The 13,020-nt window shown below is 43.1% G+C and overlaps 1 protein-coding gene across 3 annotated transcripts in view; it reads left to right on the top strand.

Moving 5' to 3' along the window:
* The window catches only part of aff1 (AF4/FMR2 family, member 1), a 129,573-nt gene that overhangs the window by 33,911 nt on the left and 82,642 nt on the right, over positions 1-13,020 (top strand). The gene's annotated exons all lie outside the window — the stretch shown is intronic.

Raw genomic sequence — 13,020 nt, 5'->3', positions numbered from 1 at the left:
GTTTAAAAATGTAATTTTAAATTTACTTTCCTGCAAAATTACCGTTTCTGTGAATAATATGGGTTGGCTTTTCCTCCTGACTGCATTTTCGAAAGTTATTTGAGCAAACAACTGGGTAGATCTGTCAATATTGAAATTCCTCTCCCCTAATGTATTACTATTCCACAATGCTTGGCCATGTATTACTGCTGACCTGGGTTTAAATGTCATAATGATAAACTTGTATTTATCATTGTTACAATGATAAGCTCTTGTTTGAAATGGGGGTCGTATGCAGGAACAATTGCCGGACTATTCTCCTTCTAGCAGAGAAGGTAGGCAAAGAAAGACTGTATTAGAAGTGCTCAAAATTAAGGGGTTTGATGCGGGAAATAACAGGAGAAACTGTTGATAGAAATAATGGATGCAACTGGAAGAACCAAGTAAAAGAACGAGAAGCATACTGTGTATTTGCACAGCGTAGGAAAAAATTGTACCGTTGGGTCAAGTAGAGGAAATTTAACTAATTAGATTTCACATTTATATAGCCAGCATGGGTATCAGGTGCTTAATCCCCGTTCTGTGATATTCAATGAAACTGTACACGTCTTTATCTGCACATTCACTGTAGCAATAATGCTGTAACACTATATTCTGTACTCTGGTGTTTTTCTCTGCACTGTGTGTTGTATTTTTGTGTGGCTGATTGTACTTGAGTACAGTATGGAATTGACCAGATAGCCCCAAACAAAGATTTTCACTATCGCAGTGCACATGACAACAGTAAACCAAAAAAATATCTATTCTCTTTCTTTGCTTGTGGGGGGGAAGATGAATTCAGGAATATTTTTGAATCTCTGAATTCATGTCTGAACTTTAACTTAAGCCTGATTTTATTTATTTTGTATATTCCATTGTAACTGCTGATATGTGATTGAAAATGGCATTTATATTTTATTCTTGTATAATACATTGCTCGGAGATGAAGATAAAATATGTTAGAATTGAAATGCACTTGAAGATGTACAGTTGTTAAAGTGGAAGAACTAATGAATACATCTAGGTTAACCAAATGTTTAAAAACAGTGAAAATGCGCGAGCAATATCAGTAGTATCTTTTCATAATAACAATGATGTATTGGTACTAACATTACTGAAGCTGTCACCAATAGTTTAGCGATACAGTACAGAATCAGGCCCTACGGCCCACTGAGTTCGCGCCAGCCACGATCCCCGTACACTAACACTATCCTGCACAGTAGGGACAATTTATAATTTGCTGAAGCCAATTAACCTACAAACCTGTACATCTTTGGAATGTGTGAGGAAACCGGAGCACCCGAGAAAACCCCAAGTGGTCTCTGGGGGAACGTACATGCTCCGTCCAAACAGCACCGATAGTCAGGATTGATCACAGTTCTCTGGCACTGTAAAGCAGCAACTCTACTGGTGCGCCACCGGCTGCCACCACTTTAAAGGTTTTTAAATAATCAATAATTGTGCTAAATGGGGAATTTGTTGTATGGGAACTTGATCCCAGAACAACTGAAAGGTGCTGAATCATCTGTCATACTGTGCTGGAAGTGGTAAATTGATTCAGCAGAAACCGAGGTTTAGAACTTGATTTTTTTTTTTTGGCCTTTTGTTTATAATGACAACTTCATTGAATTATTTATTATAACAAAACTGCAAGTTCTTGCTTCAGTCCTTATCTTTATTTTCTATTAAAAAAAATAAGCTCAATGGAACTGGAAGAATAGACCATAACTATAACCACAGTACATTATGTCCCAATTCCCTGAAAGTGTCGTCCGATAAATTTATATCACAGATGGCCAAACCCTTCCACAAATTGAATTTGCTGCCATGTAATTATGATTGCCTTGCCAATACACAGTACAAATCATTTTGAAATGTTTTTTACTTCAATGTCTCCATTCAGAAGTCTAATAAATCTTAAATTTGGTGAGATGGGGTGACTGCCAATTATTATCCATAGTTAGTTTTCGGATCTAGTTTATGTATTTTAATTCAATTTTCCATTATTTTCCAAAATCCTTTCGATAAGTATTCACTGTATGTGTGGGAATTTAAGTTTAAAATCAGTAACAGTGAACAAATGATGCTGATAATGTTAATAAATCTTCCTGATAAAACAAGTTGAAGTAAGTATTTTAAGATGAAGATGTATATTTGCAATAGCAAATTTGAGGGTGTGGTGAATTCATTTCAAATTCTGTCCTCCTCCTCTTCTCATTAACTTGTAGACATCTAATTATATTTAATCACAAGGAAACTGCTTAACGTGTGCTTTAACAGGGTCAATTGTGACAATTCTGTGTACTTTAGTATGTGCTAATTTTATAGGAGTGGGTTTTACAAAGCTTGTTTATACAGAGTGGTGTGTGATTTTAACAAAACAGCTGCAGAAGTGGCATACGTAAAGAGATTTTGTCTGGCAAAGCCATGTCATTCGCAGATCATTTGAAGCAGATCATTTAAAGCAGCTCACCAGGCTTTGAAAAAATGCTTGAAGTTAATATAATTACAAACATAGTAGTCATTTAAAATTCTGCCTCACTGCATTTGCACAATTTTTTACTTGATAAGAAAATCTTTTGATGGGTAACCATTGCCTGTGCAATCTAAGATGGACTCTACCCAGCTTCCGTTGATGAAACCTATGAAATAATTGCAGATTTTGAATTATAGGAATTAGGCTGTTTGTGGTCTGATTCAGACTGAAATGGTATTCAAAGACTTCCAATTCCTATGTTAATTCTAGTGCTATTTGGGTGGGTTTAAATCAGATTGGCAGAGCGGAGAGATCCAATGCAGGACTGAGGCAGGTCTATGGAAGGTGATGATAGAAAGTTCAGTGGACAGAATAGGAAGAAGCTCGGCAGGGAGCGAGGGGGGACTGTTTGAATTACGTTTATTTAATGCAAGAGGCTTGATGTATAAGGAGGTAGAACTCGGGGTGTGAAAAGATATGTGCGACAGAAACATTTTAGCTGTTACACAAACCCTGCTAGGAGAGGGGCAAGACTGGCAGCTTAATGTTCCAGAGTATAGATACGACTGCAGGAGAGATAGAGGTGAGGGTAAAAGAGGAGAGGTGTTGCTTTACAGATTAAAGAGAATGTCACACAGTTGTCCGAGATGACATTACTGATGGTTAATCCAGTGTGGCTATATTGATGGAACGGGGAAATAAAAAATGGTTGTTTACCTTGTTGGGGAATTCGAAGAATAAATATGCCACAAGATTGCAGGAGCTGCAACACTAAAGGTGATCATAGAAACAATAGGTGCAGGAGTAAGCCATTCAGCTCTTCTAGCCAGTATCGCCATTCACTGTGATCATGGCTGATTATCCACAATCAGTACCCTGTTTCTGCCTTCTCCCCATATTCCTTAACTCTGGAGTATCTCTCTCCTGCAAGCATTCAGAGAATTGGCCTCCACTGCCTTCTGAGGCAGAGAATTCCACAGATTCACAATTTTCTGGGTGAAAATGTTTTTCCTCATCTCTGTTCTAAATGGCCTACCCCCTTATTCTTAAACTGTGGCCCTTGGTTCTGGACTCCCCCAACATCAGGAACCTGTTTCCTGCCACTAGCTTGTCCAATCCCTTAATAATCTTATATGTTTCAATAAGATCCCCACTCATCCTAAATTCCAGTGTATACAAGCCCAGTCGCTCCATTCTTTCAGCATATGACAGGCCTGCCATCCCGGGAATTAATCTCCTGAACCTACGCTTGATTCCCTCAATAGCAAGATTGTCCGTCCTCAAATTCTGGACACAATACTCCAGGTGTGGTCTCGCTAGGGCCCTGTACAACTGCAGAAGGACCTCTTTGCTCCTATACTCAACTCCTCTTGTTATGAAGGCCAACATGACATTAGCTTTCGTCATGACTTGCTGTAACTGCATGCATACTTTCAGTGACTGATGTACAAGGATACCCAGATCTCACTGTACTTCCCCTTTTCCTTACTTGATACAATTCAGATAATAATTGCCTTCCTGTTCTTGCCACCAAAGTGGATAACCTCACATTTATCCACATTAAACTGCATCTGCCATGCATCTGCCCACTCATCTAATCTGTCCATAGAAAATAGGTGCAGGAAAAGGCCATTCGGCCCTCCGAGCCAGCACCGCCATTCAATATGATCAGGGCTGATCGTCCAAAATCAATACCCTGTTCCGGCTTTTTCCCCATATCCCTTGATTCCCTTAGCCCTAAGAGCTAAATCTAACTCTCTTGAAAACATCCAGTGAATTGGCCCCCACTGCCTTCTTTGGCGGAGAATTCCACAGATTCACAACTCTCTGGTTGAAAATGTTTTTCCTCATCTCAGTCCTAAATGGCCTACCGCTTATTCTTAATCTGTGACCCCTGGTTCTGGACCCCCCCAACAACAGAAACATTTTTCCTGCAACTACCCAGTCCAATCCTCTAAGAATTTTATATATTTCTATGATACCCTCTCATCCTTCTAAATTCCAGTGAATACAAGCCCAGTCGACCCATTCTTTCATCGTACGTCAGTCCCGCCATCCCGGGAATTAACCTGGTGAACCTAAGCTGCACTCCCTCAATAGCAATAATGTCCTTCCTCAAATTAGGAGACCAAAATTGCACACAATACTCCAGGTGCGGTCTCACCAGGGCCCTGTACAACTGAAGTTGGACCTTCATGCTCCTAAACTCACATCCTCTCGCAATGAAGGCCAACATGCCATTAGCTTTCTTCACTGCCTGCTGTACCTGCAAGCTTACTTTCAGTGACTGATGTACAAGCACAACCAGGTCTTGTTGCACCTCCCCTAGTCTGACACCATTCAGATAATGGGTCTCGACCCGAAACATCACCCATTCCTTCTCTCCAGAGATGCTGCCTGACCCGCTGAGTTGTTCCAGCACTTTGTGTCTACCATTCACATATAAATCTGCCTTCCTGTTCTTGCCACCAAAGTGGATAACCTCATATTTATCTACATTATGCTGCATCTGGCCACTCACCCAACCTAGTTTTGTGTCATCCGCAAACTTAGAGATGCTTTACATTTAATTCCCTCGTCTTAGACAAGGGAATTAAATGTAAAGCATCTCTAAGTTAATATATATTGTAAACAACTGGGGTCCCAGCACCGAGCCTTGCTGAACCCCACTAGTCACTGCCTGCCATTCTGAAAAGGACCTGTTAATTCCTGCCGTTTGCTTCCTGTCTGCCAATCAGTTCTCTATCCATGTCAATACCCTACCCCCAATACCATGCTCTAATTTTGCACACTAATCTCTTGTGTGGGACCTTGTCAAAGGCTTTTTGAAAAGTCCAGATACACCACATCCACTGGCTCTCCCTTATCCATTCTACTTGTTACATCCTCAAAAAATTCCAAAAGATTAGTCAAGCGTGATTTCCCCTTCATAAATCCATGCTGACTTTGACCCATTTTGTCACTGATTTCCAAATGTGCTGCGATAACTCTAATAATTGACTCCAGCATCTTCCCCACTATCGATGTAAGGCTAACTGGTCTATAATTCCCCGTTTTCTCTCTCCCTGCTTTCTTAAAATGTGGAGTTACATTGGCTACCCTCCAGTCCATGGAACGGATCCAGAGTCGAGAGAACATTGGAAAATAATCACCAATGCATCCACGATTTCTAGGGCCACCTACTTGAGTGCTCTGGGATGCAGACCATCAGGCCCTGGAGATTTATTTGCCTTATGTCCCAACAGTTTACCTAACACAATTTTCTGACTAATGTGGATTCCCTTCAGTTCCTCCCTCTCACTAGATCCTCGGTCCCCTTGTATTTCCAGGAGATTGTTTGTGTCTTCCTTAGTGAAAACAGAACCAAAGTACTCGTTTAACTGTTCTGCCATTTCCTTGTTTACCATTATAAATTCACCTGTCTCTGACTGTAAGATTGTCTTCACTAATCTTTCCTTTTTACATACCTAAAGAAACTTTTACAGTCAGGTTTTATATTCTCCGCAAGCTTTCTTTCATGCTCTTTTTCGCCTCACTTAATTAACCCCTTTGTCCTCCTCTGTTGAGTTCTAAATTTCTCCCAGTCCTCTGGTTACTGCTTCTTCTAGCCAATCTATATGCCTCTTCCTTGGATTTAACACTATCCTTCACTTCCCTCGTCAGCCACTGTTGAACCGCCTTCCCAGTTTTATTTTTTCGCAAGACGGGGATGAACAATTTCTGGAGCTAAATCTTTGCCATTGCATCTCCACTGTCAACCCTTTAATTAAGTATAATTTGCCAGTCTATCCTAGCCAATTCCTGTCTCATACCTTCAAGGTCTCCTTTATTCAAGTTCAGGACCCTAGTCTCTGAATTAACCATGTCACTCTCCATCCTAATGCAGAATTCCACCATATTATGGCCACTGTTGCCCAAGGGGTCTTACACAACAAGATTGCTAACTAATCTTTCCTCTTTACACAATACCCAGTCTAGGATGGCCTACCCTCAAGTTGTTCTACGCATTGGCTTAAAAACCCATCCCGTATATATTCCAGGAAATCATCCTCCTCAGCAATGTTACCAATTTGGTTGGCCCAATCAAAATGTAGATTAAAGTCACCCATGATTACTGATGTACCTTTGCTACATGCATCCTTAATTTCCTGCTTGATGCTGTCCCCAACCTCCGTACTGCTGTTTGGTGGTCTGTATACAACTCCAACAAGTGTTTTCTGCCCTTGGCTATTTCGCAGTTCTACCCACACCGATTCTACAGCATCCAAGCTAATGTCTCTCCTTGCTATTGCGTTAATCTTCTCTTTAACTGGCAATGACACCCCACTTCCTCTTCCTTTCTGTCTATCCTTCCTGAATATCGAATACCCCTGCATGTTTAGCTCCCAGTCTTGGTCACCCTGGAGCCATGTCTCCGTAATTCCAACTATATCATATCCCATAACTACTAACTGCGTATTCAATTCATCCACCTTATTTCGAATGCTCCTCACATTAAGGCACAAAGCTTTCAGGTTAGTTTTTCTTATCTCCTTGTTACCTTTTACTTCAGTCCTTTTATGGCCCTCTGTCTCCTTGCATTGGGCCCCATTCCCCTGCCCTGTTAGTTTATACCTGACGTTTCCTATACTCTCTTTCCCGTTAGCTGCACGTATACGCTTCCACGTTGTTGACATAGTAGGGAGTTCTAGTTTTCCCATTATAGACTGGGACTGTCACAGTGCCAAGAGCTTTGTTGGAGTGGAATTTGTTAAACATGTCCAGGAAAGTTTCCTAAGGGCAATATGTGGAGGGCCCTACGAAGAAGAGGGCAAAGCTTGATCTACTCTTAGAAAATTGGGAAGAGCAAGTGACTAAAGTGTCTGTGGTGAGCCTTTTGGGATCAGCGACCACTGTTTTATTAGCTTTAAAATAGTTATGGATAAAGACTAAGCAGGCACACAAGTTAAAATTCTGGATTGAGGTAAGGTCAACTTTGATGTTATTAGAGGGAATTTGCAAACGTTGATAGGATTAGGTAGACACAAAATGCTGGAGTAACTCAGCGGGACAGGCAGCATCTCTGGAGAGAAGGAAGGGGTGACATTTCAGGTTGAGAACCTTCTTCAGACTGATGTCAGGGGAGTGGGCGGGACAAACATGGAAGGTAATCGGAGACAGTAAAACTGGTGGGAGAACTGGGGAGGGGATGGAGAAAGAGAGGGAAAGCAGGGGCTATTTGAAGTTAGGGGAATTCAATGTTTATACCACTGGGGTGTAAGCAACCCAAGCGAAATATGAGGTGCTGTTCCTCCAATTTGCACTGGACCTTACTCTGACAACGGAGGAGGCCCAGGACAGAAAGGTCAGATTGGGAATGGGAGGGGGAGTTAAGGTGCTGAGCAACCGGGAGATCAGGGGGATCAGCCTGACCTTTTGTTCGCACCCTTTGCCCCACGTTTACGGCTGTATGTTTTTCATGGCTGAAGCCTAAGTTTGGAAATACCTCCTTTAACTCAGTCACATTGCCCTCTCCATTAAAGCCCTCCAGAAAGTTGCCTGGTCTATCTTTATGTTCTTCAGCTCAGCATTAGTTTTGTCAATGCTTTGAAGTGTCTTGGAGCATATTTTATATTTTAATTATTAATAAATAAGGTCAGCACGGTGGCACAGCGGTAGAGTTGCTGCCTTACAGCGCTTGTAGCTGCGGAGGCCCGGGTTCTATTCCGACTATGGCTGCTGTCTGTATGGAGTTTGTTAGTTCTCCCAGTGACCTGCATGGGTTTTCTCCAAGATCTTCGGTTTCCACACACACTCCAAAGACGTCCAGGTTTGGAGGTTAATTGGCTTGTTAAATGTAAAAATTGTGTGTGTAGGATAGTGCTGATGATAGTGTTAATGTACGGGGATCGCTGATCGGCGCGGCCCTGGCGGGCCGAAGGGCCTGTTTCCACGCTGTATCTCTAAACTAAACTACAAAGATCTTGCTGAGCCCCCTTTTCCTCCATCCTTCTGCTTTTCCTCCAGCACTGCTTCATCTGACAGTAGCATTAGTCAGAGTTCTAGCCTCTCATTGCTGAGTAATAAACTTTCCATTACCCCATCCATCCTTTGCTTTGGATATGTGTATTTGTGAATGTCACAAAACTGAAGGAGTCGGAGCACCAGTTGCTTATTACAATGAATTAAGACGAATTGAATGAGAGATGGTTACATTGATCAGAGCTTTGAAAGATTAAATTAGTTTTGATTTACAGTGAGAACGGGGAGGGTGGATTGAAGGGCAAGGGCAAGAGATTGACATTTCTGGTTGGCCAATGAACAATGACCAAGAAGAGTAAGGTGAAGTGCCTCAATGACTATCGACCAGTGGCACTAATGCCTGTGGTGATGAAGTGCTTTGAGAGGTTGATCATTGCACAAATCAACTCCTACCTCGACAAAAACCTGGACTCACTGCAGTTCGCTTACCGCCACACCAGATCAACGGTGGATGCGATCTCGCTGGCTCTCCACTCTACTCTGGACCACTTGGACAACAAAAACTCGTATGTCAGGCTGTTATTCATTGATTAGATGCTCTTTGGTCTGCCCGAGCGTTGTTCACCACCCAGCAGAGCGAGCTGTCCGTCAGGGAATGTTGCCAACTGGCCCACTGCAGACTGCAGGTGTACGTGCTGAGGGACGCACTGAAGCTCGGTGCAGCCAACGCCAAGGCTCGGTGTGGGAGGACCACAGTCTAGTGTCCTTCCGCTGCTGGACATGGGGGGCACGGTATGGTGGAGACGCCCTCAAAACAAGGGAAGGTATCCCATGCCAGGGGGCCACATGAGTGGCACGGGTGGGGGACAGACTTGAGAAATGTATAGACTGTGTTGAACAATTTGTAGAGCCTCCGAAAATGTCGGATGAATTTTTTTCGCACGGTTCACGTATTGTATATATTTATTATTTGAATAAAGTCTATTTTGACATTTTTTAAAAAGATTACAGCTAGGCATTTAATACAATTATCCTCCCCCCAAGCTGGTTACCAAACTCGCAGAACTGGGTCTCTGCGCATCCCTCTGCATTTGGATCCTCGACTTCCTCATTCACAGACCACAGTCTGTTCGTATTGGTGGAAATGTGTCAGACTCGATAACAATCAGCATGGGAGCACCTCAAGGCTGCGTGCTCAGCCCCCTGCTGTACTCGCTCTATACTCATGACTGCATAGCCGGTCATAGTGCGAACTCCATCATCAAGTTCGCTGATGACACCACTGTTGTGGAACGTATCACTGATGGAGATGAGTCAGAGTATAGAAGAAAGATCGAGCAACTGTCCATATGGTGCCAGCACAATAACCTGGCCCTCAACACCAGCAAAACCAAGGAACTGATTGTGGACTTTGGAAGAAGTAGGATGGGGACCCACAGTCCCGTATATATCAACGGGTCGATGGTTGAAAGGGTCAAGAGCTTCAAATTCCTGGGCGTGTATATCTCTGAAGATCTTTCCTGGTCCGAGAACACTGATGCAATTATTAAGAAAGCACATCAGCGCCTCTACTTCCTGAGAAGATTACAGAGAGTCGGTTTGTCAAGGAGGACTCTCTCTAACTTCTACAGGTGCACAGTAGAGAGCATGCTGACCGGTTGCATCGTGGCTTGGTTCGGCAACTACCTCTGTGAACCTTATGGAAGAAGAAGCGTCAGCATGTCTCATCCTGCTCAACGTGGCGGACCCTGGATCGGAAGATGATCTTGGAGGATTTGGTGGTAAAGAGCCGAGCTTTCCGGCCCTTCAACTCTCTCAGTTCCTCCCTCACATCCACCCCTCTCGACTGCAGAAGGAGCAGTTGCTGCAAATCTGTCTGGAGTTGACACAATTCCCAAGATCCTCGATCCATGACTGATAAAAACAGATACTATACTTGATCTTAGCCAAAAGGCCAGAACATAGTGTGGCGGATAATGTCAACATGGGTAAGGGGGTGGGGGTTGGAATAAAGGCCAGAGATAAGAACAAAAGGTGTGAGACAGATTTAAAGAGCCTTATCCTCTTTGAAGATGGAATCCTAATTGAAACCAATGTCATCTTGGCAGCACCTGGGCTTTTCATTCTCCTGCATAAATGCTGAGGAATTTTCCATGGAGACTGAGATTTGTTGCTGGGCATAAAATGATCTTACAACAAAGCACAGTAACAGATGTGGTGCCATCTGTCCCTCCATGTCCCAGAGTCTCAAAGCATGTGTTCAATTCCATGCCTTCCTTAGGCTGAACATCTAATATTTTTCAGAACTGCCAACCACGGCCAGCAGGAATCTGCACATTAACATGCATTGAAGAAGGGTCTTGACCTGAAACGTCACCTATCCATGTTCTCCAGAGATGCTGCTAGTCCTGCTGAGTTACTCCAGAACTTCGTGCCCTTTCATATAAACCAGCATCTACAATCTGTTATTTCTACATTTAAATGCATTGTTGACCATTAAATAGTTTTGAGGATTCTAAAGTTATGATAAATATTAGTTCATTCTTAAACCTGCTACAAGTTTGCCTATAAGGCTCTTCACTAATCAACATGTTCATTATCAATGCAGTTATTAGAGTATATTCTAAAAAACACTGTGGTAGATTTTATGCCTGTAGTTTTTGATCCATTTTTTAGTAAATTTAAATCTAGAAAATTGCCCAAAATGTCAAATACCATTTTACTGTACCTAATGTTTAATGATTTGCAGTGTTGTTGGAATTAACATATATTTTAACTACAATGTTTGGGTTTGGTGGTATTCTTTGTCTTTTTTATTACTTTTTAATGCATTGTGCAACAGTATATTGTCTTTTGTCTTTTAAGGTCTTTTGTGGTTTAAAGCTCCTGAGATTAGCTAATTTTCCCCATAGTTAACATCTTTAAACATTGGTGCTTTTCTTTAGAATCTAATTCTCAGCAGTATTCAGCTAAAGATTGCTGCAGAATTTGTTTATGAATGAGCTTCATCATGAATGGACATCTTTAAAACATTGGTGCTTTTTTTTAGAAGTGGTAATTCTCTCTCTGCCACAGAGTATTGAGCTAAAGATTGGCTGCAGAATTTGTTGTGGCTATGATGGATGAGAAGGCAGGTTCATCATGGATGATCAGGACATCAATGGACAAAAGTGGCAATGGCCTACTCGTGGACTTTGTGCAAAAAGACAAACAAACAAACAAACAACCAAACAAACTATAAACACAATCAAAACACACACATATTCTTTTACATATTAAATATTGGAAGGAAAAACGTTCAGTAAAGTTAGTCCCTGGTGAGATTTACAGTCCGAATGGCCTCTGGGAAGAAACTCCTTCTCGACCTCTCCGTTCTCACAGCATGGCAACAGAGGCGTTTGCCTGACCGTAGCAGCTGGAATAGTCCGTTGCATGGGTCTCCCATGATTTTATTGGCTCTGGAGTTGCACCTCCTGATGTATAGTTCCTGCAGGGGGGCGAGTGAAGTTCCCATAGTTCGTTCGTTCGTTCTACTCTCTGCAGAGCCTTCTTGTCCTGGGCAGAGCAATTCCCAAACCAGATGGTAATATTTCCGGACAAGATGCTTTCCACAGCCGCTGCGTAGAAGCACTGGAGGATCCTCGGAGACACTCTGAATTTCCTCAGCCTGAGGTGGTAAAGGCGCTGCCTTGCCTTACTCACGAGCGCTGCAGCGTGTGATGCCCATGTCATATCCTCAGAGATGTGGACTCCCAGATATTTAAAACAGCTCACCCTATCCACAGGATCCCCATTTATCCTCAATGGAGTGTACGTCCTCGGATGATGTGCCCTCCTAAAGTCCACGATCAGCTCCTTTGTTTTTTTGATGTTCAAGAGGAGGCTGTTGTCCTGGCACCAGAGTGCTAGACCAGCCACCTCCTCCCGGTAGGCCTTCTCATCATTGTCTGAGATCAGGCCCACAACCACAGTGTCATCAGCAAACTTAATTATTGAGTTGGAGCTGAACCTAGCCACACAGTCATGTGTGTACAGGGCGTACAATAGGGGGCTGAGGACGCAACCCTGGGGCGATCCTGTGCTCAGGGTGAGGGACTTTGATGTATTCCCTCCCATCTTGACCACCTGGGGCCTGGCGGTGAGAAAGTCCAGGACCCAGGCACACAGGGAGGTGTTGAGCCCCAATTCCAGTAGCTTCCCGGCCAGTCTGGTGGGGACTATCGTGTTGATGGCTGAACTGAAGTCTATGAACAGCATCCTCACGTAGCCCCCCTTCTGGTTGTCCAGATGAGAGAGAGCGGTGTGCAAAACCTGGGAGACCGCATCGTCCGTGGATCTGTTCGGACGATATGCAAACTGCAACGGGTCCATGTTGCGAGGGAGGAAGGCGCAGATGTGTTTCTTCACCAGCCTCTCAAAGCATTTCATGACTACCGAGGTAAGGGCCACCGGACGGTAGTCATTCAGACAGGCAGGGAGGCATTTTTTGGTACCGGTACAATGATGGATTTTTTGAAGCAGGCAGGGACCACAAACTTGTCCAGGGAGAGGTTGAATATTGTAGT

Source organism: Leucoraja erinacea, chromosome 1 (assembly GCF_028641065.1).
Source record: "Leucoraja erinacea ecotype New England chromosome 1, Leri_hhj_1, whole genome shotgun sequence".
NCBI classification, from domain to species: Eukaryota; Metazoa; Chordata; class Chondrichthyes; order Rajiformes; family Rajidae; genus Leucoraja; species Leucoraja erinaceus.
Note: the sequence above shows the minus strand (reverse complement) of the source record. Positions and strands in the feature narration are given on the sequence as shown.